This window comes from Dipodomys spectabilis, unplaced genomic scaffold, assembly GCF_019054845.1.
Source record: "Dipodomys spectabilis isolate Male_0828 unplaced genomic scaffold, ASM1905484v1 ptg000034l, whole genome shotgun sequence".
Classification (NCBI taxonomy): domain Eukaryota; kingdom Metazoa; phylum Chordata; class Mammalia; order Rodentia; family Heteromyidae; genus Dipodomys; species Dipodomys spectabilis.
In genome coordinates this window covers 8953939-8981899 of record NW_024870711.1, presented here as the reverse complement: position 1 = coordinate 8981899, position 27961 = coordinate 8953939, and the positions used below count along the sequence as shown (strand labels likewise).

General features: G+C 47.5%; 1 pseudogene; it reads right to left on the bottom strand.

The window, feature by feature from the left end:
* Positions 1-4: 4 nt before the first annotated feature.
* On the bottom strand, positions 5-9556 carry LOC122105853 (annotated as a pseudogene).
* Between the last annotated feature and the right edge of the window lie 18405 nt (positions 9557-27961).

The following is a 27961-nucleotide window of genomic DNA, read 5'->3' as shown; positions in this document are numbered from 1 at the left end:
TGCTTTATCCGGGAAGGGGATGTGCGGACATACGGGGTTGAGCTCCCCAGGAGAGGCCCTCTGTGCGCACGTTCCTGTGGCAGTCGTGCAGGTTGGGGAAGAGCGACAGAGCCACGCAGGACAAGGGGAGACTTGGCAGCCGGTCAGCCTGCCCTGCAAAGGGGAAGCATGTCCCCTCCTTCCGCCCTCTCCTTCCTCTCTCCCTCCTAAGGCCCGGGCCCTGTGTGGCTCCTCAGGCCTCCTGCTCTGTGGCCCTCCCCACCCCACCCCTGTCCTCTCTGCGCTCCTCCCTTCCCAGTCCGCCCCATCAGAACGCACCTGTGTGCTCCGCGCCTGCGGACCGCTGCACCAGCCTTTGTTCTAAGGTGCTGACCCCTGACTCCTTCTTGAAGTCCATTGGACTCCGCCCTCTAGGGAGGGACAGGGTGAGGTAAGAAGCCAGCAAGGTGGGGACCTGCAGCTCAGGGATTCCCCATGTGTGTGTGTGGGGGTGTGCCCGGTGCTGGTGGCTGCAGCCTGTGTGGCATGTCCTTAGGCCATTTACCTATGATGTCTCCTGTCACAGTGAGTGCCACCTTCCACAGAACTGTCCTACACAGTCTCTGGGATGAGCTGTGTACTGTGATGATCTGGGTGTACAGGTGGCATGTTTCCCAGGGCCGTGATGAGGACCAAGGGACATTTTCTAGCCAAGAATCTACCCAGAGATAGAGACAAGGGGCCAGGCAGGGTTGATGGAAGACTGTGGCCCTCAGCAAAGCAGAGCAGTCTGTCTGTATGTGGGACTTGGAACCAGAGATGGTTTGAGAGATAAAAGCACTGAGTTGAACCTCCAGAAGAAATCTTTTCACCATCTCTGGGACCCTGACAGTTTTCAGAAAAGAGGGAGGATGTGGCTGAGGAGAAAGTTGGTTAGGATGGCCAAGAGCAGAAGGGGGAAAAAAGGGTGAGGTTCTCTTCTGCAGGAAGAGGACGGAACTAGAGTGGCCTACTTAGATTAACAGGATGGGGGTGGGGTGGGGCAAATATGGACGAGGGAGGGGCAAGAGTCAGGGAAAGTTATGTGGCTAGGAAGAGCTGAGAATTCTTTCTTCTTGGTCATCTAGGCAGGATACTAAGAAATACTTCTTATTTTGTGGTTATGTGGATGTTGTAATTTTCTGTTAGAAATACTATTTTTATGTTATTGTACAGAGGGGTTACCATATTACAAGTTGAGTAATGAATACATTTTTTTCTTGGATGATGCCACCTCCTTCCTCTGTTTTTCATCCAGTTTCTCCCCGCCCCCCCCCCCCCCCCCATCCCCTCTCACAAGGTACATCGTTTGTTTGGTACTTTTCTTAATTGCAAATCATTTCAATGTGTATTGACACGAGATGAACACAGTTAACTGGATATTCCCTATGCAAGTCTAGGCTCCCCTCTCCTGTTTTTTTTCTTTGAAATTCTAGGTCTTCAGGGCCTTTGGGAAGTGGTGCTTTACGGGACAGTCTGTGTCTCTCAAGTTGGGCCTTCTGTTATGAACTCACAGGCTGCATGCAGGGGAGGGGCTTAGAGCAGAGGAGAGCTCCCAGAACGACCTGACATTGGAAAGTCTGACCAAGACAGTTACATGAGGGCAGAGTTGGAGGAGGCAGCTGAACAGGGGAAAAACAAAGGAGCCACACGCAGAATGACATCAGATGCTTACCTCACGCCACGCACAAACGTGAGCTTGAAATGGATCGAAGAACTGAATCTGACCTAAAAATACAAAACACTTAGGAGAAAAATCAGGAGTACATTTTTTTCTTTTCTCTTTTGGTGTCCCTGAGGGCTTTTTTTGTTTTTGTTTTTTTGTCACTCCTGGGGCTTGAACTCAGGACCTGGGCACTGTCCTTGAGCCTCTCTGTGCTCAAGGCTAGCACTCTACCACTTGAGCCACAGCACCACTTCTGGCTTTTTCTGTGTATGTGGTACTGAGGAATCGAACCCAGGGCTTCATGCATGCTAGGCAAGCACTCTACCACTAAGCCGCATTCCCAGCCCCCTGAGTTTTTTATTTTTTGCTCAAGGCCAGCAATCTACCACTTGATCCCAAGCTCTATTATGACATTTTAGTGGTTCATGTGAGATAGAAGTCTCACAGACTTTCCTGCCTGGGCTGGCTTTGAACTGAGATCTTTAGATCTCAGCCTCCTGAGTAGCTAGGATTACAGGCATGAGCCACTGGTGCCTGGCAATGGTTGATATCTTGATGTTAGGTTGGCAAGGGCTCTGCCTGTGACTGCAAAGCACAAGAAACTAAAGAAGAGAGAGATGAATGCTGTCATTGGGATTAAAACGTAGGTGCTTTAGCGCCGGCCTCACGCGGCTCTCACAGCTTGCGAAGTCAAGCTCCTGCACTGGCACAAAAACCAGAACAAACAAAAAGCACAACAACAACAGAAACCGTACATACTTCAAAGGACACAAAGAAGACATTGAAGACATAGCCCAGAGAATAGAGGGGGACATATTCACAAGTCTCTATTTGAGGGCTGTATTTATAACATGCAAAGAACTCACAGTTCAGCGATGAAAAGACAAATAATCCAACTAAAGTGAGCCAAGGGTCTGAATGAATAGTCCTCCGAAGAGAACAGTGAAGAAGCAATAGCATATGAAAAGCTGTTCAATATCTTTATCAGGGAACTGTAAAAAACACGTCAGAATCTCTCTCTACTATTCAGCTCTGCTCTAGAACATTCTGTGTATCCAGCAATAGGCAGCCCTGTACCCATCAGCCTTCTCTCTCCTTCCCATACCCCCCCAAGCTTGGGTAACTGCTATTCTCTTCTCTGCGTCTACGAGAGCAAGGTTTTAGCTTCCCCTCCACCTTCATTCCTGTGCCTCCCTTCTCTCCCCCTCCCCGTTTCCATTTCCTGGAATTGGCTTTGATAAATAGAACTTTAGATGATCTGCCTTTGGTTCCTCCCCTAAGTGTAGCCTCCTCTAGAGCCTGACTAAATTTTGATGAATACAGTTCTTCCAGTTTCACCCGTGTTGTTGCAAATGTCGGACTTTCCCAACACAAATCATCAAGTGTCAGGGATGATGAATGTGTCAAGTGCCCGGTCATTACACATGGATAAAAAGTCACACTGTACACCACAGATATGTACAATTATTATGTGTCAAATAAGAGTTTCACACAATGAAATAGCACTTCACACTCCTAGGAGAGACAGAATAGGTCATATAATAATGCACTGATGCCATGTGGAAAAATTTGAATTCTCGCACACAGCTGGTGGTAATATTAAATGAGGCCACCATTTGGAAAACTGGTCATTTCTCAAATGACTAAACATTTTGGTTTCCTTATACCTAGCAATCTCACTGTTAGGTGAACACCCAAATAGTTCCTCATAGAAGTGTGTATGTGAATGTTTATAGCAGTATTATTCAAAATCACCAGGTTGTGGAAGATACTCAAATGTTTATCAGCTGCTAAAATGTTTATCAGCCTGCTAGAATACTATTCAGCCACCAAGAGGAATGAGCTACTGATTCATGCGGCAGAGTGGAGAAATCTTAACACCATCATGTTAAATGCAAGAAAGCCAGTCATGAAAGGTCATACATCCTATAATTCCATCTATATGAAATGTTCCCTGTGCACGGAATAGGCATGATCTGGAGGACAGTAGTCCTTTCTGAGAGCCGGGGTGGAGTGGAGAGTTGGGATATGAGAGCTGATAAGCATGAGCTTCTTTTTGAGGTGAAGACAATGCTTTAAAACTGGTAATAGTCACATAGCTGAACATTCTGCCATCTGTGGATGGGCACATTTTAAATGGCCAACTGTAAGGCATGTAAATCATATCTACAATCAAACTGCTTGTTTTGTGTGCATCAGTACCAGAACTTGAACTCAGTGCCTTCAGTTCTCCTGTGGCTTTTTTTTTTTTGGTCAAGGCCGGTGCTCTACCACTTGAGCCACACCTCCACTTCCAGCTTTTTGGTTGTTAATGGGAGATAAGAGGCTCATGGACTTCCCTGCACAGTTTGGCTTCAAATCATGATCCTCATACCTCAGCCCCTGAGTCACTAGCATTGCAGGCATGAGCCACTGGGGCCTGGCTTAGTAAGATGGTTTTTTTTCCTTTTAAATCAAGGGATGAACGTACACAAGGAAATCCTGCAAGCAAGTTAGAAAAAGTTAGTAATTGCCATGAAACCTGGGTAAAGCATCTCAAAGGCCGCTTCCAAGAGAAGAAAGGAAACGGCAGGAAATCAAAAGAGCCCAGAAAAACATGCTCCATTGTAAAAAGCACCCAGTATTCAATGGCGAGATGTAATCTGATGTCGTTACTGGCAGAGATGAGGAAGCTGGGTGGTGGCAAATGCGAGTATTTATGGAGGTGGGGGTAGAAGCTCCTGGTGTAGTGTGTTAGAAGGAGACATAGTTGGCACAACCCTTCTGGAGGGCAGTTTGTAGGGTGTAGGCAAAGGGGGCTCCTACCTGTCCTTCAGGTCAGCAATCTTGCTTCTTGGTATGGTCATCAAAGAGATTCTCCCACAGAATCTGCTGTGCTGAGGCAGGATGTGGACCCGTGGGGTTGTGGTGACAGAGAGCTGGAGGTCATTAGTAGGAAAGTGGTCAGTGCACACCATGAAGCTGTGGACACAAAGGCACGGTGTCCAGGAACACACGAGGAGATCTTAAGATCATGGGATCAATGTGAATGTCAGAATGATGCTGTGGCACGAGTTAGAAAGATACCCCCAGCTACGCAAGAGGCTGAGATCCGAGGATCACAGTTTGAAGCTGGTTCTGGCAGAAAAGCGCATGAGTCTCTTATCTGCAATTAACCATCAAAAAATCTGGAAATGGAGCTGTGGCTCAAGTAGTAGAGTGCCACTCTTGAGCAAAAAAGCTAAGGGACAGTTCCCAGGCCCTGAACCCAAGTACCAACAACAAACAAACCCATAAACAAACACAAACCACAAACCAACAAAACACAAGTGCACAGAGCCACCTGCCTGACACATTTTCCAGAACTGATAGTCATAGAAGGAAACATTAGAATCCCCTCTCTCCTCCATGGCTTCCTGGCCAGACCTGGGGGTAGGAGCACTCATGAAGACCCATGACCCTCACAGGTGCATTTCTTTATTGGAAGGAGCACCCAGAATATGATTACAAGGTAGCACAGAAGACACGCAACAGGAGAGAGGCTCAAGAACCCGTCCGCAGGATGTGGAGGAAGTTGCCTTCGGAGACTGTAAGCCCCCAAGTTCTGGGACTCTGCCCCTTCTGCATTAGCTTTCAATTCCCATCCATCTGGGGTTTAAAGGAGCAGAGGTGGATTCTTGCCCAGCCGCGGGTCCTGCAGTCTGCAGTCAAGGTGTTGACAGGGCCACATCCTGCCTCCTCCGGCTTCTGTCCTTCCTGGGTTCCTTGGCTTGTGGCTGTATCACTCCAACCTCTGCATCTGCCCTCAGTGATATCCTCCCGTTGCTCTCTGTATCATCCGATGAAGTCATGGCCCACCCTCCTCCGTCTTCTTGAATTCATCTGCAGTGAACCTGTTTCTAAGTCAGGTCACATTCTGAGGCCTGGAAAGGGTGTATATTTGGGGGAACACTATACAATTCAAACTTGGGAAGAGGAGGGTTCTCTGGGTGAATGGGAGAGAAATTCCTGGGCCACAGAGTGGGGTGGAGCTGGGGGGACCAACTGTTTGGTTGTAAGCAGAGGTGAGATGAGGGAGGAGGAGGAGGAAGAGGAGGAGGAGGAGGAAGTTAGTGCTTAAGTCTATAGAAATGTGGGGTCAAGTTGGATTTGAGGGAGCTCAGTGGAGACCTAGGAAAGTGAGACACCTTTCAGAGCGTTCTCCACACCAGGGAATGGGGGCCAGTGGACTTGTGGGTAGAAAAGCTGGGATGTGGGCATTGTCTTCACTGCTGTTTGTACACATGGTGGCTGAGGGAGTTCTGGCTCTTCAGCGTTTTCTTCTCCTTTCCCTGGCTTACCATGCTGTGTGCATGTCTGCTTGGCCCTTCCTAGCACAAGTGAACTCCCTAGCATGGAGTTCCTCCCTTCCTGGGTTAATGATTGGTGACAATTACAGATAACACTTGGGCAAAGATTGTACCCTTTGTATCCTTGGCTGCCTGCCTGACTTAAAGGGACAGAGCCCAAGAATTTGGAGACATCCAGTCTTGGGAGAGGGTAGTGTAATATATGAAATGGATTCAGACTTGGGGTTTGTGAGCTGGATGCCCCATTGCTAGATCTTGATATTTGGGTTTCATCAGTGATCAGAAGAGATAATCAGAGTGCAGGTAGGTTCCAGGAAACCACAGGACAGAAGCCGCCTTGCTGGTCAGGCTGGGCAGAAGGCAAGCCAGGGAGTCACTGGATTAGATCTTTATGTTGTTAATGAAGCCAGCAGAGTAGGCTGTGTTCCTGATTAGAGCAGTCTTGCTTATAGAGATAATCCCACCATTTCCACAGGCAGGATTCTTGCCAAGGTCCAGAGGACCTGGGCAAAGCTACCCCAACATGGGAGGGCATCTCCCAGTTTCCACCACTTCCACCATTCACTAAAGAGTTTTTCTCTGGGCCTGTGTGCCAGTACTGAGGCTTGAATCCAGGGTCTTCGACTCAGTTCTTACTTTTTCCCTCCTGCTTCAGGCTAGTGCTCTACCATTTGAGCCACACTTCCACTTCTGTCTTTTTAACTGATTAATTGGAGAAAAGAGTCTCACTGACTTTTTCCTGCCTAGGCTGGCTATGACTTGCAATCCTCAGAGCTCAGCCTCCTGAGTTACAAGGATGACAGGCGTGAGCCACCAGTGTTGGACTGAGGGTTTGTTCTTGGTAGTCTGCAATTCACTCAGCAAATATTTATGAGCATCCTCTGTGCCCCAAGATGTCAGAGAGCTGACAAAAGTACCACAAGCCCTGGGTTCCAGCAGAGGACAGAGAGGGGCAGCACACAGCATTCAGTGAGCCTGTCTGCTGGGAAGGCTTGTGGCTGGCTAGCCCTGGCGTGGCTCCAGGCAGCCCTTGGATGTTTTCCTTCCCCTACTGCTTTCCAAACCACAAATGGAGTTTGTGAACCTCTGCTTTGCTTTTTTTTGGAGGGGAGGGGGCGGTGTACAATCCTGCGAACCAGAGTAGACAGGCTACACGTATTGTGTCTATGAGACCAGCCCCCAATCTACACCCCTCCCAGCACCTTCCCACATCACGTTTCTCCTTCCTTGATAGATGCAAGGAATGCTGGGTTCACAGTGGCAGAGTGGAGCAAGACCCCTGCAGACCCAGCCCGGCTGAGCCCTGGGTTCTTGCTGCGTGGTGGCTGTGGAGGAGTCCGCTTCACCCAGCAAGGCTGAGGGCGAGCGTGGCTGCAGGCTGAGGAGCTGCGGGGGTCATGAGGATTCCTAACGCCATCTTCCAAGAGCGATGGCAGAGGCCGTGGGACAAGCGTTGCTGCAGAACACTGGAAAGGGCCAAGTGCTCAGGGGAAAGCGGCAGAGCTGGCATTCCTATCCTGGGGGAGGGGCTGGTCCTTTCAGACAGAGAGTGCTGGAAAGGCCCCTGGGAGAAGGTGACAGGCAGTATCAACCTAACCAGAAGTATGAAAGCCTTGATGTTGATAACCATGCGGATGGTAGCCAGTGGTAATAGATGGGGCGGGACTGATCCCACAGGGCCTCTGGCTTTTACTCTGAGTGGATGGAAGACATTACAGGTGTGTGCAGGTGTCCAGGCTCAGCGCAGCAGTACCACTGGGAATGGCAGTGTGAAGCATGGGATGATGGAAGCCTGGATTTGATCTGAAAACTCTTGTGGTAATCATGGTGGATAATGCTGGCTGTCAAGGCCAAGTTCGAGGTAAGAAGCGGGCTGGCTTGGAAGGAAAGCCAGTAGGGCTTGCTCAACCAGGGAAGGTGTGATGTAGTACAGGAGAGTGGAGGCGACAGCAAGCTTACGGGTAGAGCTTCTGCACAGTCGGGGGCCATTACAGAGGATGAACTATAGGGGGCGCTGCTGTCCCCACTCCTTTGGTACTGGGTCCTGTCCCACGAAGTAGAGGGAGCTTCTGGAGGGGTTGGAGGCCAGGGGTGGTCTTCTAGTCACTCTCTGCCTTGCTGATTGTACCCAGAGATCCCGGCTGCCTAGCTTCCTAGTAGATCCTGCAGCCCATCTTTCCCGAAGCTGTGTCCAGTGGCTCTGGGCTTAGCAGTGGACACAGCAGAATTCTGCCTTCCCAGATCTCTCTTTGGTAGTGAGCTCTGAGATGTGCAGTGGACTTTTAAAGCAATTCAGATCTCTGAGATGATGATGAGGAACGAGTGTCCTGTGGCAGGTTGGGTGCCCACTAGAGCCCGGGGTAGCACTTAGGGAATCCTCATGGTGGTGATTGCCTTTGAGCCAGCCCTTTGAGGACCCCAGTGTCTATCCATGTGGAGTGTAACATCAGAGGGCCTTGGGTTCAAATCCAGTCTCTCAACCTGTGGTAATGGTTTACAATAGGCAAAGCAGCTAATGCTTTAACTATCAATGGTCTCATCTGGAAGGGGGGGCACCAGGCTCGCTCTTGGCTACACATCCCTGGAGGCTCTCCTCCTTGTTCTAGGGGTGGGGTCTCGGTTAGTTCACATTTGTCTTCATTTCTTTTTCTTTTTAGCTGCTTGTCAATAAGTTTATTGTCATTCTGAGAAAAAAAAATCTTCACAGGCAATTGTTTGGCTTCACTCTCAGTAGCCCACTCCTGAGTTCTGGGGAAGCTGGATTTCTTTCGGGCTACTTGGTGTTTCTTCTGGGTAAGGGACATTTTGGGATGATTGCCCCTCTTCTTCACTTTTGGGCTACTTTTCATGGATTCTCTCCTCTAGCAGCACGCGCCTTCTCATCCATCTGCTCCCTCAGGTCTGGATTGATCTTTATGTGCTGAGGGAACTGCTTCTTATAAGAACCCTCATCTTCTTCCATTAAGTAATGCATATGATCTGCGACATTCGGACCCATGGCATCTGGACTCCTTGCTGTCCGAATCATAACCAGGGAATCGCTGGGCACTGTGCGGGGTAGACACGCCTCTGTCTGCAGCTCCCTTCAGGGCACCGAAGACTGTCTTTCCAGTTGTAGTCCTGCATCCACATATCAGGTGAAGGCACAAGGTCTACCATCGATGATTTCCACATTGTATTCATCTCTGGTCACCTCCTCTTGGCCTTCCTACATCTTGTCCACAGCAAACCTATTGAGAAGCCTGTGGACCAGCAGCAGGTCAATACAATAGGTGGCCGCAGAATTGGTTAGGCTGACAGGATAGTCTGTGCACCTGTGCTGCACAGCCAATCTTATCTCCTTCTGTGTGTGCATAAGCAATCTGACAAATAGCACCTCTGTGTTAGTTACACAAGCTATCATCCTGTCTTTGGGTGTGTTGTACTTACTGTTGTCTTGGATCACCAAGAGTTTTCCAGAGTACTAGTCAGTAGTAGTCAGTTCTTGCCATCTTCTAACTCTCTGAAAGTAGGCCTTATTCTTGACAACGTTATCAACGCTCATCCCATGGGTGCCGCTCCCACGCAGGCCCTGCCTTTGTTTCTTTAGAAGTCACCTCCTTCCTCTGCTGCCCTGCCGAAGCTCTCAGTGTGCTTCCAACTCTCCTGAAGGAGTTGTCAGTCATCTGAAGAACTGAAGCTTCCAGAACCAGATGGTTTTCAGCAAGCCTTGGACCAGGGGGGTCTATCTACACCTGGCTCGCTTGCTAAGCCCCTGGCTGAGCCCCTGACCACTGAGGAGGGCACCCCGTTAATCTGCAGTGGATTAAAAATATCACCAGTAATACATGAACCCTACAGAATAACAAAGACTGTTCATTCCTTCATGGTGTAGGAACCAGATTCTTGCATCAATTCTCATTCTCAAGTAGTTCTAGATTCCTCCTTATTTTGGTCTCTCTCTCTGTGTGTGTGTGTGTGTGTGTGTGTGTGTGTGTGTGTGTGTGTGTGTGTGTGTGTGTGTGTGTGTGTGTGTGTGTGAGTGTTAGGCTCAGGGATTGAACTCAGGGCCTGGTTTATTGTACTGTAGCTTTTTTTGTTCAAGCCTGGCACTCTTATCATTTGAGCCACAGCTCCGCTTCTGGCTTTTTGCTGGCTAATAAGAAATAAGAGTCTCATGGGCATTTCTGTTTAGGCTGGCATTGCACCCCAATCCTCAGCCTCTATGGTTACAGGTTTGAGTCACTAGTCCCGGATCTTACCGTCTTTCTTATCATTGTCTCCATCGGGGTTTTCTGAGCCTATGGACTGTCTTGTGTGCTGTCCTGTGTGCTGTGGTATGTTTAGCGGTGTCCCCGGCCTCTGCCCACTAGATGCCAGGAGTGACATCGCCCCACTGGTGACAACCAAAGGTGTCTTCAGACATTGCCCGGCATTTTCCTGCGGCATCCTGCTCTCCTGTGAGAAGCACTGCTCATGATTTGCATCTGGAAACCACAGTGGTCTCCAGAATGCACCCCAGCTCTTGCCTGGAGCCCTCTCAACTATCGTTCCTGATTTTACTAGACTCCATGTCTGATCACATACTCTTCACCTCTTTGGTGTGTTCCAGTTGCCTATTGGAAGAAATCACAACTACTAACTTGGCATTAAACCAGTTTTGGGTTACCTCGTTGGTCTTAAACGTCTAGCAGGAAAGTACAGTCAAAGAGCGAACTAATTAGTGGGGACAGGAAACAGAAGGAACTAAGCTAAATCTAAAGGGCATTCTGTGCTGGGCTGTTGTAGGATCTGTTTGGATAAAGGCACCAGTGGCCATGGTACTATGGGAGAAATGTCGATGAATTCCAGTCACACCGATTACACCTTACCCTGCTCCAAAAGAGGAGCAAATTCCAATTCCCACTAGTTCTTGCAAGACTGTACCCTTAGCCCGTCTTAGCATAGTGGCATTGAGGTACTTTCATGTGAGTTCTACTATACCCCCAATGAAGATTCAACTTCTTGAGTATGTCTACCTCCAGGATGAAAATGGCCAGTGTAAATATTCTAGCTACTACATGTGGTTGTTTTGACTGTAAATGGATTTTTTTAGGTAACTTGGGTTATCTATAGCCAGTCACTGCAAAGGTCTGGTATCTTGGTATCTTGGTTTGAGACCTATAGTAAGGACTCAGTTTTGAGTTAAGTTTATGTTCATAAGTGATTTTCAGCCTTTCTCTGGGCCGGGGTCCCTCAGCTCTTCAGCTCAAGGCTAGCACTCTACCACTTGAGCCACAGCACCACTTCCGGTTTTCAGACAGTTTATTGGAGAGAAGAGTTTCATGGACTTTCCTGCTGGGTTTGAACCCTGATCCTCAGATCTCAGCCTCCTGAGTAGCTGGGGTTACAGGCATGAGTCACTGGCTCCTGCCTAATTCCTTCTCAATCTTATATGGCCAATCTTGCCCCATTAGATCAGGCAGAAAGAGATCTCTACCTCTAAGGACAAATAGAACAATGTGTACTATCATGTAGTAGACAGCATAGAAGATAACAGATCTACACCTTGTCATTACTCTTAAGATTAAAGAGAAAGAATTCTCTAAAAGAATGAAGTAGATGGGACCTTCGTGGGAACAAGAGATGAATAGGTTCTCAATGCATAGTTTGTAAATGTAAAAACTCTCCCTTTCCAATGATGTATAAATTGTGTTCATTCTCTATTCCTATCCCTTTCTATTCTTTACTCCTATCACAGGTATAAACCCATCAAGTGCAGCATGATACCATAAAATCTCCAAAAAGGAACTGGTGACTGACCCATCTCTTTTTTTTTTTTTTTTTTTGTGCCAGTCATGGGAGCTCAGGGCCTGGCGCTGTCCCTAGTTTCTTTTGCTCAAGGCTAGTGCTCTACCTCTTGAGTCACAATGCCACTTCTGGCTTTTTTTTTGTAGTTTAATGGAGATAAATCTCATAGACTTTTCTGCCATAACTGGCTTCAAACTGTGAGCCTTAGACCTCAGCCTCCTGAGTAGCGAGGATCATGGGTGTGAGCCCCTAAGCCTTTTGCTCAAGGGTAGCACTCTATCACTTGAGTCAGAGCTCCACTTCTAGCTTTCGGGTGGTTAACTGGAGATAAGAGTCTCATGGGATTTTCTGCCTGGGCTGGTTTTGAACTGTGGGCTTCAGATCTCAACCTCTTGAGTAGCTGGGATTACAGGCGTGAGCCAACCTCCCCCCACTTAACCATATCTATGGTAAAAAAAAATCACTTAAAGATGTAAGGAAGAATCTTCTATAGAAAACTGCCATCCTCAGACAGGTGCCAGTGTCTCACGCCTGTCATCCTAGCTACTCAGGAGGCTGAGATCTGGAGGTTGGGGTTCAAAGTCAGCCTTGACAGGAAAGTCTATGAGACTGTTATCTCCAATAAACTTCTCAGAAAAAGCTGGAAGTGGTGCTGTGGCTTACGTGGTAAAATCCTAGCCTTGAGCAAAAGGAGCTCAGGGACAGCGCCCAGGCCCAGAGTCCGGAGTAAAAAAAAAAGAATCCTCATGACTAGTGGACATTTATTCAACCCTGGACCACTGCAGGAACCTGATAAAAGGCCTGTTCTTTCCTCCAGTGCCACTGAACTCTCTCCGTCAGGTCTTTCCCCACAGACCTCTCCACCTCCCTCCTCCCTCCTCTCCTCCCTTCCCACTTCTTAAGAAAAGCCTCCTGAAAGCTCTGGCCTGTGAGTTCATTCCCTTAGCTCTGGTTTTATTTCCGTTAGTACCAGATAGGAGTCCCTTCTCATCCTGCACAGGGGACATAGGGGAGATTCCTGCACAGCTTCTCAGGTCCCAGGGCAAGGCCAGCCTCCACAGCCCCAGGCCCTGCACACAGAAGGGCTGAACCTGGGCTGATGCTCCGTTGTGGTTGCCTCTGCTTTTCAAGAAGGATCTAGACTCACTTCCCACACTGGGCTGTGCTGGCTTGAGAAGGTCAGGAGTAGGGAGAGAGGGAATGAGGGCTGAATTTAGGTCAGGGGCATGGAGGAGATGAAGGAGTGAGGCTGAATGCAGCGGCCGTGGAGGCCAGACTCGGGAGGAGAGGCTCCAGGCAGCTGGGTGGCAGCAGCAAAAATATAATTGGGGCCCAAATCTCAGCTCATTGGCTTAATAATAACTTGCTGGCACAGATGCCTTCTTATGATTCACACGGTACACTCCCTTCCACTTATACAACTCCCCGCTTGCACAAGTAGCCATCACTAACGAGGGCTGGAGCCGTTGCCCCTTTGCAGTGACCCAGCACGGTCTGACGGGGTGGAGGGCTGCAGGAACACCTTGATGGCACAGATGGACATGACCATCCTGTTTGGGGATTGGAAGGCACTGGGCGGGCAGGAAGCCCTCAGGCTGAGAAGCTTCCTTCTCATCTGCCACCAGCAGATGAGCCCCAGCTGAGCCTCAGGGCTGCTCAGCAGGCTGTAGCCCAGGGCTTCTTCTCCCCGGACTTTCTTCCTCACCCTAAGGGTGAAAGAAGTTATTTTATAAATAGTGAATTTTATTTTATAAATGGCACAAAAAAAACTACCATTGTGTATTATTCACCTGAGTAGAGATGGGTGAGGCTCTGGAAGTAGTTCAGGTCAATTGCCAGTCCCAGAATGAGCGCCCACCCCCCACCACATGGTGGGGCTAGGCTTGGAGAAGATGGTGAGGGAGAGGAGGCTTTGAGAAGAGCGCTCTGCAAGCCAGCTTCCAGCCTGCTTCTCCATTCGATTTGGCATCACCAGGGTTCAGTCCAGTTTTTCTTTTACATAGTTCAGCCTATGTGGACGATGCAGGGAACTGAGGGAAGGGACACTACGGGACACACAGGAGAATGGTCAGACTTCAGTTCTGAGTCTGGCTGAGGCCCAGATCACCGCCCCCCCCTCCCGCCCCGTTCACCCCAGACTCTGGCAGCACTGCATCCAGTACTCATGCACCTGGCCTTTTAAACATTAAAAAAATGTTTTTTGTTGGTCTTGGGGCTTGAACTCTGGGCCTGGGCGCTGTCCCTCAGCTCTTCAGCTCAAGGCGAACACTACCACTTGAGCCACAGCACCACTTCCGGTTTTCTGGTGGTTTATTGGAAATAAGAGTTTCATGGACTTTCCTGCCCTTGCTGGCTTTGAGCAGCAATCCTCAGATCTCAGTCTTCTGAGTAGCTGGGATTACAGGCGTAAACCACCAGCACCCAGCTGCACACAGCCTTATTTAAGTTGTCTAAGTTGTCGTAGCTTAAGTTTTCACAGCTAGTAAGTGGTAGAGCCAAGCTTTGAACCTGGATCTATCTAGATCACAAGCTCGCGGTCATCCTCTGAGGGACACTCCAACCCTAGGGCCAGGTGGTGTGGACATCCACTGGGGCACTTTTTTTTTTTTTTTGTCGGTCGTGGAGCCTGAACTCTGGGCCTGGGCGCTGTCCCTCAGCTCTTCAGCTCAAGGCGAGTGCTCTACCACTTGAGCTACAGCGCCACTTCCGGTTTTCTGGTGGTTTATTGGAGATAGGAGTCTCACGGTCTCTCCTGCCTGGGCTGGCTTTGAACCGAGATCCTCAGATCTCAGCCTCCTGAGTAGCTAGGATTACAGGCGTGAGCCACCAGCGCCCGGCTCGGGGGCACTTCTTTCTAAGGGTTGGGGACAAGTGTGGACTTTCCTCTCTGGTGGCTAGTGTCCAGAGCGCTCTACTTCCTCTGCCCTCTTCCTTGCTCCAGTGGTCCTTCCAAATCTGCTTTTGGGAAGGAGCTTTGTTTCTATGTGAGGTTAGATGTCTGAGGATGGATGTCTGTCCACATTGGTAAGCAGGTCACATTTATCAGTGTGTTTTTTACATGTTTTAGCAAATGTTCAGACAACTCTTAGACCTCCAGTGTAACTTTCAGTGTCACAATATTTTTTTTTAACTTATCCTACAAGTCTGCTAAATGTCCTCTTGGTGGAGATTAGAACCTTTTCTTTCTTTCTTTTTTTTTTGCCAGTCCTAAGGCTTAAACTCTGGCCTGGGTGCTGTCCCTGAACTTCTTTTGCTCAAGGCTCTAAAGCTCTACCACTTGAGCCACAGCACCATTGTAGGCTTTTTTGAGTAGTTTATTGGAGATAAGAGTCTTACCGAGTTTCCTGCTTGGGTGGATTTGAACTGTGAGCCTCAGATCTCAACCTCTGGAATAGCTAGGATTACAGATGTGAGCCATCGGTGCCCAGCTGAGATTAGAACTCTGTACACCCAAATAATTAATAATCTCATAGTTTAAGCTTTCTAGGGTAAATATAACATTATAGGGACCAGAAGCAAACATTTTTTTTTGGGGGGGGGGGTCCGGTCGTGGGGCCTGGGCGCTGTCCCTCAGCTCTTCAGCTCAAGGCTAACGCTCTACCACTTGAGCTACAGCGCCATTTCCAGCTTTTTTCTTTTTGCTTATGTGGTACTGAGGAATCAAACCCAGGGCCTCAGGCATGCAAGGCAAGCGCTCTACCACTGAGCCACCTTCCCAGCCCCCAGAAGCAAACATTTAATGCCAATTCATTAGGAATGATCAGAGAGGCTTTGCTCCTATAGCTCTACCCCTTGATCCAGGGACTGGAATCTGGGCTGTGAGAGAAAAGGCAGCACACACTGAATATGAATCCACAGGCTTTGGAGAACCTTCTTCCAGCCCTGTAAGGTCCTGTCACCCGCAGGATCTATTACTGAAGTCTTTGGCTGTGCAATGAGTTCCTTGGTTAGAAGCAATGCTGTGGAATACCATGACAATGGACAAGGCATTCTCTAAGACCATGGTGGTGGTATTGGAAGAAGCAGTGTTGTGTTCAGGAAAGGCAAATCTATATCTAGAAGAAGTGTCCATTCCAGTAAAAACAATGTATTGCCCCTGTCATATTGGAAAGGGTCCAATTAAATAAAAACTTTCTACCAGGTCGCTTGCTGATCACCCCAACATGCTGATACCCCCATATTGAGACTCAGTATTGGTCATTCCCATGGGCAGACTGAGTACTTGGCAGTGGCCATAGCCACGACATCCTTGGGAGCCCATACTGCCCATACAAGCATAATCACTATGTCTGCCACCATGGCTCTTTAGGTGATGACAAGGTAGCTGGAGAAGGAGGAGGACAAGTCATCCTAACCTCTCTGTTATTGAAATCCATCTGCATGGGGGCACAAATATGTTGATATCCTTTGTCTAACTCAGAGAGGTCTTTCCACATGCATCTCCCCCCAAGTGCCTTTGTCACCCATTTTCCAACCATCTTCCAAGTCCTTGAAAATCTGACCAAACATTGGCCAGAGCCTATGACTCAGGATATAGTCACACACCTGGCCCTTTCTCCTTCAAGGAAATGGTGCGTTTAGATGCACTGCCTGAAGTGTTGCCCATTGGGAAGAGTTTCCTTCAGCGTTGCTCCTGATGGGCGATCCAGAAAAGGTCTGTAGTGCTAGAGCTGCCCGCTTTTGGATGGGGCCTACAGGGTAATAGATACAGAGCCATCTGTGTACTGAGTTCTAGTCTCTTCCTCTGTCTTCTGACCATAGGAAACTCCCCACAGGGCCATAGGCACGGTAGGGTGTGGGAAGGCAGTATAGCAGGGTTAGGGGATGTGGGCCACCTCTTCCTATAACTTGTTTGTGCCTTCGGGATCTGCTTAGGCCTGGTCACACATATGCTCCTTTGGGATGATGTATGTCCCTGTATGTGTCTTGTGTTGTGACTTTGTGTTCAGACAGCACCCGGTTCATCATGAGCCTCTCAAGTTGCGTGGTAACTTGGTGGTGGCTTATGTTCAGGAATTCTAGTAGGTCCCATTAACAAGTGAAGAGCTATCTCTTGAAAGGATAATAGGTCCTGGGGCCAGGAGTGCTAGTGAGTAAGAAGAGTGTGGCCTACTCTAAGAGAGAGGAGGTGTTGTTCTATCTGAACTCTCAACTGACCGCACAAAGCCCCTTTGTATCATAGGTGGGGCTTCCTCACATAATCCACAACACCCATGCCAACCCCAGATAGAGTCCGTGTTCCAAAATTCTATGAGGGTGAATCACAGCAGAGTTTGGGCCTGCCAGGGCCTGTATCTCTACCTGCCTCAGACACGGAAAGTGCATTGGACCTGCTGGATCAGAGCGCCTGAGCAGCAGGGTGGCTGGCACAGCAGGAGGGACTTCCTGTGTTGCCCGAATAGTACACGCAAAGCTGGAATGTGCAAAATAGGCCCCCTAGGCATTGTCCTCCTTGGTTGTAACAGGGGTAGAGGGAACAACCTGTCCTTCATCTTCAGGGGAACATCTCAATATCCCTGACACAATTGGACCCCCTAGATCTTGAGTTAGAAGGTCCTTGAATTTCAGTTGGACCTATTTCCAGTGCTGGGATGCCAATGTCTTATCAATAAATCTTAGTCTTATGCTAGGTCCAGTGAACATCCTAGCATCCGTGTATGAACCAGTGTGACATCTTGTGGGAAGGAAAGATGATCAATCTCTTTAAATTGTGCCACAAGGCTGGGGAGTTGCTGCACTCCTGGAGGTGGGCAGTCAAGGTGTATTGCTACTTTGCCAGCTGACAGCAAGCTGCTTCCGGTGGGTATCACAGATAGAGATGGAGAAAATGGCATTTGTTAGAGCAATGGCTTCATAGCAGGTACCTGGGGATGTGTTAATCTGTTCAAGCCTTGAAATCACATCTGGGATAGCAGCTGCCACTGAAATCACCACTGAGTTAAGCCTAGGATAATGCACTGCTATTCTCTGGAATCCATCTGTCTTCTACACAAGCCGAATAAGAAACCAACGGGGATGTGGCAGCAATGTCCACCTAAGCATTTCCGGGTCCTCAGTGGTGGCACTAATCTCTTCAGTCCCTTTAGGGATGCAGTGCTATTTTTCATTTGCTGTTTTCCTAGGCAGAGGCTGCTCTAAGGACTTTGATTTGGTCCTTCTCACCACAAAAACTCTTACTCCATAATTGAGGGGACCAAGGGGGAAATTCTACCAGGTGCTGAGTAACCCTATTCCAGTTATGAAGTCTGATTCAGTGTTCATGAATTCCTTTAGTTTTGTTTATCATGGGAGGTTTTAGCATTTCTATTGACTGTGAATGATGGTTTTGCTGGGTGCTCTAGTTTAAGTTAACAATTGTTGTTCAGCACTTGAATTATATTTCTCCAGGTTCTCCTTGCATTTCGAGTTTGTATTGAAAAAGCTGGGATTATTCTAATCTTTCCATTGTAATTTAGTTCCCTCTTTGACTTTTTTGCTGCCTTTAAAATTAATTCCTTTTTCTTTTAAAGTCCAGATTTTCATAGCAATGTGTCTAGGAGTGGTTCTTCTCTCTTCCTGTCTGCTAGGAGTTTTGTATGTGTGTCACATGTGTGAGGTTCTCTTTCTCATAGTTGGAGGTTTTCTGTTATTTTATTGAATAGGCTCCCAATGCTTTTAATTCTTTTCCTCATCTATTCCAATTATGCATAGAATTATCTTTTGGCTTAGTACACTAATTCTTTTTTTTTTGTCCAGTCGTGGGGCCTGAACTCTGGGCCTGGGCGCTGTCCCTCAGCTCTTCAGCTCAAGGCTAGTGCACTACCACTTGAGCCACAGCGCCACTTCTGGCTTTTTTCTTTTTTGCTTATGTGGTGCTGAGGAATCGAACCCAGGGCCTCAGGCATGCAAGGCAAGCGCTCTACCACTGAGCCACCTTCCTAGCCCCTTAGTACACTAATTCTTGAATGCCTCTCTCTCTCTTTTTGCCAGTCCTGGGGCTTGAACTCAGGGTCTGGGCACTGTCCTTGAGTAGGTAGGTTTAGCACTCTACCACTTGAGCCACAATGCCACTTCCAGATTTTTCTGTGTATGTGGTACTAAGGAATCAAACCCAGGGCTTCATGCATGCTAGGCAAGTACTCTACCACTAAGCTACATTCCCAGCCCCTTGAATGTTTCTTTTATATGTTCTGCATTTGATTGTTCTAATTCCTCTTGCTTTATTTTCAACTCCTGATATGTTGTTTTCAATTTCTTTTTTTCTATTGCCTATGCTTTTCAATTGTGTTTGTAATAAGGAGATAGATCTCTTCATGTCCCCTATTTCTTTATTGATGTTATCTCTCATATATCCTTCATGAAAGTTTTCACAGTCCAGTTATGAACTCTTTAACTGGAGAAATGACCACATAATTGGTTTAAGGACCAACTGAACCCACTGCGAATAAGATTGAAACCAAACTCCCATGGATCACCTGGTATCCTCACTCTGCCTGGACTCAATGTCAGTTCAGAGCCAGTGTCCAGTAGTTACTAAAAGGTCTGCTTTGATGGCACAACCTAGTAAAAGGCCATTGGTCCCTTTGGTGGAGGCTTAGGCTTGGGGTCCTCCCCAAAGGGGTTTTGGCCTTCCCTTCTTCAGTCAGAGAATTCTGGGTTTGTAAACTGGCTCAAGCTGGAACTGATTGAGTGCTGGTGATCCTCTGTCACTATGATTTGAGTTAGACTTTTGTTCAACTGATCTGAAAGCTTTCTACTTATACAGATTGTGAGGACCTAGTAGCTTTCTTTCTTTCTTTCTTTCTCTCTTTCTCTCTTTCCTTCTTTTTCTTTCTGTTATGGGGCCTGAACTCTGGGCCTGGGCGCTGTCCCTCAGTTCTTCAGTTCAAGGCTAGCACTCTACCACTAGAGGTACAGTGCCACTTCCTGCTTTTTCTGCTTATGTGGTACTGAGGAATGGAACCCAGGGCCTCATGCATGCAAAGCAAGCACTCTACCACTGAGCCACCTTCCCAGCCCCCTAGTAGCTTTCTTATCTGCCTCATCTCTAGGAACTCTAAGATTAACTCACCTGTGCCACAGATCTCCATAATTCCGCCTGCTCTGATAGTTTCTTTGCCTCTTCTTTCCATAGTAGTTATCATGTCCACCTTGCCTATGATAGTGTAGTGCAACCCTTCAGTTCCCATCACTGTGGGATCAAATTATGGCCATTGCTTTTCCAATTGAGTGACAGCAGTTCCTATAGAAGTTGTGGCCTTCAGAGAAGAGCTACCTCAGACATATTCAACGATGCTGGGCTCCTCTCACAAGTCTCTTTTTTCTTTCCTTCCTTCCTCCCTTCCTCCCTCCCTTCCTTTCTTTTGTTCTTTCGTTCTTTCATTCTTTCTTTTGGTACCAGTCCTAGGGCCTGGACACTGTCCCTGAACTTCTTTTGCTCAAGGCTAACACTCTACCAGTTGAGCCACAGCGCCATTTCTGGCTTTTTCTATGTATGTGGTACTGAGAAATCAAACCTATGGCTTCATGCATGCTAGGCAAGCACTCTACCATTAAGCCACATTCCCAGCCCTCACAAGTATCTTTCCCAAAGTATAAGAAGCACTTAAACCATGTTTTTGCTAAAAAGCACTGACTATGTACTTGGGCCACAAATGAATTCAAAGCAGGTTAAGAGCTAGGCACCCCAGCCTCTACTGTGCACTTCCGGATAAACAGTAGGTAAGAAAGCAATCATTGCTTCAAAGGAAGAAAACAGTCAAAAGCACAAGTCAGGCCCTCCTCCAACCCTGTTCGTTTTCATCTCCCTCAAGTGTTGACAACAACATAACTAAGGGTTATGAGTTTTAACGACTTCTGGGAACATTGGAGAACAAGAACTGAGATAATAGTTAACCAGGCCACAACCGTGACTGGGACTGTCTGCCCCCAGCTGTCTGTCTATTCAAACCCACAGCCCATGTTTTACCCAGACGACTGCTGAAGACGTGCCGAAGTGCTGGCTTCCGCGACACCCTCCCGCCATGTAATAAATCTTTCTCTGGCCCTCAGCGTCTCTCCTTGGCATATAGGAGTGAGTGCCACACCTGGCACTGTAAGCCCAGGAGTTTGGGCCTGAGGTTTAAAACTCCAGTGAAAAATATATCTTCTGAGCCCTCCCTGAGAGTGAGCAGGTTTTGAGGGACAAATCCACTCTAGCATTCTAATCCCCCTGTGCCTTTGAATCTCTTATGTTATGTTAGCTCAAGAAAGATCAAGTTCTCTGTTCTTCTCATAATGGGTCATCTTTGGCCCATGGATTAGCTAACCGGCCAAGCCATGGCACCTTCTTCGCTCTCTGAACTGCAACACTGAATGCAGACGTCCTGCTTAGTGGACCTATGTCAAGCTCATCCTGGGCCTTACTTGTGTTCCTCCCATGATTCTCCCACACCTTCTTTATCTGTCCCAGGAAATGTTCCCTAGATTTCTGTCTGTATATATATTATAAAACTCAGGGAGCTCTTTTGGAGTATGGTACACTTAGTCATGGGTCATACTTGGTATCTTATCATTTTTTTTCTTTTTTGGGTAGTTTTGGGGTTTGAATTTGGATGCTAGAGTTTGCTAGTTAATAACTCTACTGCTAAACCATGACTAACACTTTTTGTGCTGGTATGGGTATGTATGCACATGCGCTGGTGCTGGGGCTTGAACTCAGGGTCTGCTCACTGTCCTGGAACTTTTTTGTGTGAGAGTAACTCTACCACTTGAGTCACAGTACCAGTTCTGGCTTTTATATGATTAAGAGTCTCATGGGCTTTCCTTCCTAGGATGGCTTCGATCTCAGCTTTGTGAGTAGCTAGGATTACAAGTGTGAGTCACCAGTGCCCAGCTTGTGCTGGTTATTTTTGAGATAAGGTCACATTTTTCTTCTTCTACTGTCTATTTTAGACTTCCTGTTGTAGCTGGGATGAAAGTCATGAGCCAAGCTTCTTCCATTAAGATGAAGTCTCACAGACTTTTTTGCCCAGCTGGTCTAGAACTGTGATCTTCCTGGGTTTTTTTTGTTTTTTGCTTTTTATTTGGGTCCGATCGTGGGGCCAGAACTCTGGGCCTGGGCGTTGTCCCTCAGCTCTTCAGCTCAAGGCTAGCGCTCTACTGCTTGAGCCACAGCGCCACTTCTAGCTTTTTTCTTTTTGCTTATGTGGTGCTGAGGAATCGAACCCAGGGCCTCATGCATGCAAAGCAAGTGTTCTACCACTGAGCCACCTTCCCAGCCCTGATCTTCCTGGTTTTAACTTCTCTTGTAGCTAGGATAGCAGGCATAAGCCACTGGCCCTTGATTCTCTGCCTTGATTCTGAGACTTGGTCTGGACTGTAGACATCAAGGCAGAGGTAGGTGGAGGGTCCTCCGGACAATCACTCTTGTCTTGCTTGGCATCTGACTTGGGGCATTTTCCTAGGCAATGCATGGTTAGTACCTTCAGACAGCGGGGATTCCTCCTGTCTTCCATGCTGCAGGGGTGGGTTATAGGTACGTGGGGTAGGGGTGAGGATGGAGAGATTACTTGCAAACAAGACTCATCAGAATTTATCCCTGCCCTTGGTTCATCGGTATCTTTGCATATGTCCCCATCCCAGGTTACAGGACCATTGCTTCCAAATGCCCTTGCTTTGATGGACACTCAGAGACCAAGAGGTCAGCTTGCATGTTAATTCAGGCAGGTGTATGATGTTCTATCTTCAGCAATTTCACCTGTGGATGTAGGAAGGATACTCAATTCATGACTCACTAAGAAATGTTTTAGAGATTTTGTATGGAACAGGAGCCAGAAATGGATCCCTGCCTTTCTCCTTTCCCTTCATCATTAGCTCTGGGATGATAGGAAAAATCACCCACAGGAGTGACCAACCAGGTTGCCTTCTTTGTTTTCTAAAAATGCTTGAAAGTATCATATACAGAGCCACCAAGTTCTCTGATTTGTCCAAATGTTCAGTAGCAGTATTCAATGCCTTTATTTTGCCTCTCTGTAAACAGTTGACTTGCATAACTGACTACTTAAATTGTCTGAACTTGGAGGGGGAGTCCTTATCACTATCAGATCAAATGAGATGAGAGAACCAAGGCCACAAACTCCACCTAAGGCAACTTACCCTTACAAAGTTGTTCTTCTAGAACGTCTCATGGTACCATAATCGGTATCAATTAGGGATTGCCAGCGACACAGAACCAGTGGGAGCTCTTGGTATGTAGAGAGATGTGCGAAATGGGGTTTTCTAGGGAAATTGGCTCCTGTAATTATGGAGATGGTTCCCAAGACCCATGCCAGCACATCTGCAAACCGGAAACTCTGGAATACTGGCAGGCAGGTTCGGTGCAATTCCAAGAGCCTCGGAACCAGCGAAGCTCACGGCTTGACTCGGTCTGAGGCTGAAGGCTTGAGAGCTCCAGGGGCTACTGGTATAAGTCCTGGGGTCCAAAGGCCAGGCAGCCCGGGAGGCAGGAAATTGCCTTTTTGTTTTGTCTGGGTCTTCAACCGCTTGCGTGCTTCCCACACACAGAGGGTAAATCTTCCCCACTCAGTCCCAACTCGCTGACTCCAGTCTCCCCTGGAAATGTGCTCATAGAGACACCCAGAAATGATCCTTTACTAGTTCTCTAAGTGTTATTTAATTTAGTCCAAATTTACCCCACCCCCACCCCCCAAGGACGAATCGGCAGGATTCTTGAGATTGGCAGAAGATTGATGGACTGGAATTCTGGGACCTTCTCAACAGGTCCCAGCATCTCCTTCAACATGGCTTCCTCTCACTGTGTCTCGATCACATTGTATATCTGTACAAAATGTGCCTGGATCTGGTTAGCAGGTCAGGAAGCCTCGTTTCATGGTTTTTTCCATTTCCCAGGAAAATATGCATCATGTATTTGAGTTTCAGCCTATTTATATACCTATCTATCCACTAGCAGAAGGAGTCACACAGGAATCTTTACAGTGGTTATCTCTGGAGTGTGAAAGGGCGGGTAATTTTTTTTCCTTCCTTTTATATTTTCCATCCTTCCCTAATGGCCCTATTTTGTTTAATTTTTTATGGTCAGAAAAACACAATGAAAAGTCTACGACAAAAACATTGTAGTCAAAAAGCTCAAGTTGTTCTTGATAAACGTACTACGGAGAACACACACACACACACACACACACACACACACACACACACACACACACACACACACACACACACACACACACACACACACACACACACACCCATAGAAAAGTGGTGGGCTCCAGCAGGAAGTTCCTCACAGTTGCTGCTTGAAAAGCCTCTAGACCAGTTCGAGTTAAGAACATTGAGGAAGCTCAAGACCGATCATGGAGGCTCTGACAGTGAAAGTTCCAACCCCAACCCAGGTGCAGCAAGAGCTTGCAGTTGAGAGTGAAGCCTTGATATGCAGACCTCAGACATTCTGCTCAGAATTCTCTTCTGAGTTGCTAGTCAAAACCTCTCAGACATGGATCAAAGTTCTGAATTCCATCCAACTGAAGTGAATTCCATGGGCTCAAACAGGATCCAGAAAGAGTGAGAGATAAAAGGGCCTGGGCGTCTGGGAAGCAGGCCGCTGAGCAGGCATCTCTTCCCATCCGTCCTCCACCCTCATGTCCGTTTTCAGAGCACAGCAGATCCCTCCCTCCCTCCCTCCTATTAGGGTACCAAAACAAATGAACAAACAACTCCTCCAAAAAAAAAAAAAAACCCAAGGCACTTCTGGCCAACAGCCAGCTGTGCCATTATTTACCAAGTCCCTTTATCATTTATTCACAACGGTGCCAACGGTGCCAAGTTCCAAGTCTCAGTTATTGGCTATGCACCAAGCACTCATGATGCTAAGTGCCTCACATGGAAAGTGGAGCCGTGCCTCATAATGAACCAGTCAGGGCCGAAACGTTACCGATGCCAGGACCAAAATGTCAACCCACAGGACCTTGGTTCCAGAGCCTCGACTCTCCCAGTCCACCTTGCTGGGGAGGGGAGTAGAGATGTAGAGACACAGAGTAGAGTTTGGTGGCTGGACTTGCCATGAGCAGAGTCAGGTCTGTAAACAAATAAAGTCATAAAACGGTCAGGGGCAGAGATCAAGTATGTACCAGGGTTTGAGTAGTGGCTGAGAGAATGCTTCCTGGAGGGCTGGCCTTTGTACTGGGCCTTTCTTTTGTAACACCCGAGTGTGAGGAGAGTACATGCTGGAGGCCAGGAGGTCACTATGGGGCAGGGAGCGATGCCTGCAGCAGGTTCAAGAGCAGGAAGACTGGAGGCAAAGCCATCAACAGGATGTGGTTGGATAACTGCGGATTGTCTAGCTGGACTACTACTTGGCAACAAACATGAACAAACCAATCCTGGTACCTAGAGTATGGATACATCTCAAGGAGACCCTGGGACACAGTGCTAGGTGGAGATGTATTCACAAGAGGAAGTGCTATTATTCCATGCACAGGAAGTTCTGGAACAGAATGGTGTTGGATTCGGGGGGGTGGCGGTGGAAGTGGACGCTGACTGGGAGAGGACATGCGAGAACATTCTGGAAATGATGGAATATTCCATGCCTTGACAAGAGTTTCAGTTACTTGATTGAGCATTTTGTTTGTTTGTTTATTTATTTTTGTTGCTCATGGGGCTTGAACTCAGGGTCTGGGTGCTGTCTCTGAGCTTTTTTGCTCAAGGCTAGCACTTACTCTACCTCTTTGAGCCACAGTGCCACTTCTGGTTTTCTGGTGGTTTGTTGGAGATAAGAGTCTCATGAGCTATCCTGAGTGGGCTGGCTTTGAACGGCAACCCTCAGATCTCAGCCTCCTGAATAGCTAGGATGACAGGTGTGAGCCACCAACGCCCAGCAATGTGAACATTTAAAAGCTCATTGATTTGTGCTTGTGGTAGGGTGAACGATGGTGCCTACAATGACCTCATTGAACTCTCAGAAGCCACGACTGTTTTGTCACATGATAGAAGGCCTCTGAGGGTCTGATTGAGCTGAAGATCTTGAGGTGTAGAGGTTATCCTGTAAGGGAGAGGACATGTAAGGGAGAGGAGGGGGGAACCAAAGAAACAAGATGTCAGCACACGCAGGGAATGCTCTAGAAGATGAAAAGGAAACGGATGGTTATCCTCAGAACCCTCAGAAGGAAACTGCTCTGCTCCAGTGCCTGTAATCCTAGCTGCTGAGGAGGCTGGGACCTGAGGATCATGATTTGAACCCAGTCCAGGCAAATCCAAGAGACTCTGATCTCCAATTAACCAGCAAAAAGGCAGAAGTGGAGGTATGGCTCAAATGATAGAGCACTAGCTTTGAGTCAAGTAAGCATGAATTCAAACCCCAATACCAGCACATACACACACACACACACACAGAGAAATTTGTGCTAAAATATGAGGTATGGTTGGTTTGTCACAGCAACAAGAACAGGAATACTGTACCACTTCAGGCCTGGTCCCATGGCCCCCAGAGGTCCAGGGTCCTCAGAGGTCCAGGGTCCTCAGCACCCCCTCTCCTTCCCCTTCCCTTCCCCCCCTCCCCCCCCCCCCCCCCCTTGCTGGGCTGCAGCTCTCTGCAGTGGAGTCAAAGGTCCAAGGGGTGGCAGGGCGTGTCCCCTCAGTTCTGGCCATAGTACTGCAGCCAATGGACAAATCTGCCTGCCACTCACTCCATAACAGCCAATGAGGAGAGCGTTATGGCCCGCCTCCCTCCTTTGAGTGAGAACAGCGCCACCTCTCGTCCTGATGGTGCAACTTCTAGGAATAAGGACAGCTGCCATTTTGTTTTTGCTAACTCTTCAGTAAGTATTTAACCCACTCTGCTGTCTGCAGGCACCAGGCGGTGCTGACCCCCCTCCCCCTCCAGGCAGGGCTTTCCTCCAGACTTGAATCACAGCAAATCTGATTTTTAAAGTCGGGCTATAATGGGTAAATTCTTACCACTTTACCCTCTAATAGAGTTTTCCTACATTTGTTCTTAAGATTTTCCTCAAAGATCTTTGGCTAGAACCGAGTTTTGCATGCTTTTTCATTTTTAACTATAAAATGAAGATATGTACAAATGAACCTTACACCCACAAATATGATTGTATGGATAAATATAAAGCAACTGTACATGCCAGCAAGTCAAGAATAGTTCATTGCTTTAGAGGCACCAGATGCTGCTAAATACCATATTGTCTTTTCCCCTTATTCATAGGGGACCCAATTAATGACTCTTGTGCATGCTACTTCTTTACTTTTCTCTAGACTAGTTTTTGCTTTCCATGTTTGCATTCCTAAAGGGTATAGATTGGGTTGGCCTGTTTTGAAAATGATGTGAACAGAATCTTACTGAAGGTACTATTTTGTGTGTCCTCCATATCTTGCTCAGTTGCATGCAATGGTGGCATTGCTTCTCTGGAAATTTGTAACAACTGATAGAGCCATTCTACTGATGATAGATATTAGGCTTTCTTCTAGTTTGGGTATTAGGAGCACTATATCTAGAATCCTGTGTGTGTGTGTGTGTGTGTGTGTGTGTGTGTGTGTGTGTGTGTGTGTGTGTATGTATGTGTGTGTAGGTTGGTGAATCTTAATCACAGAATGCAAAGGTAGAAACACCCATGATGTATTTCAGCTTAACTAGTGTACGAATGATTTTCAGAGTAGTTTACCAGCTTCCATTTCCATCAGGGATGTGTGAGTGGAGTCAGGACTAACCTCCTTGGCAGGACTTGCTATTGTGAGACTTAAATTTTTGCATTTGGTGCTTGTTGACTTGTGGTGGGCTTGGTTAGACTTTCCCTGGACACTGGCAAAATTGAGCACATTTCCTGTGCTCACTGGCTATTTGAATTTCCTCTTAGATAGAACATCTACTCGAATCTTTGGTTAATTTTTTTGTCATTATTGTCAGCAACTTAGAAGAATTTTTATTAAAAGTTGCTGATATTTGGAGTTTGAACTCAGAGTCGTGAGCTTGTTCAGCTGGTGCTCTACCATGTGACCCAGACCTCCAGCCTGTTATTTTGCTGGCTGGCTATTTTTAGAGATGGTGTCTCAAGGACGTTTTTTTTGACCAGGCTAGCTTTGAACTGTGATCCTCTGGATCTTAGCTCTTGAATAGCTAGGATCACAGGCACCAGGTAGAATTTGGCCATTTTTAACCAATCAAAAAATAGCAGTTTATTTTATTATAAAGTTTAAT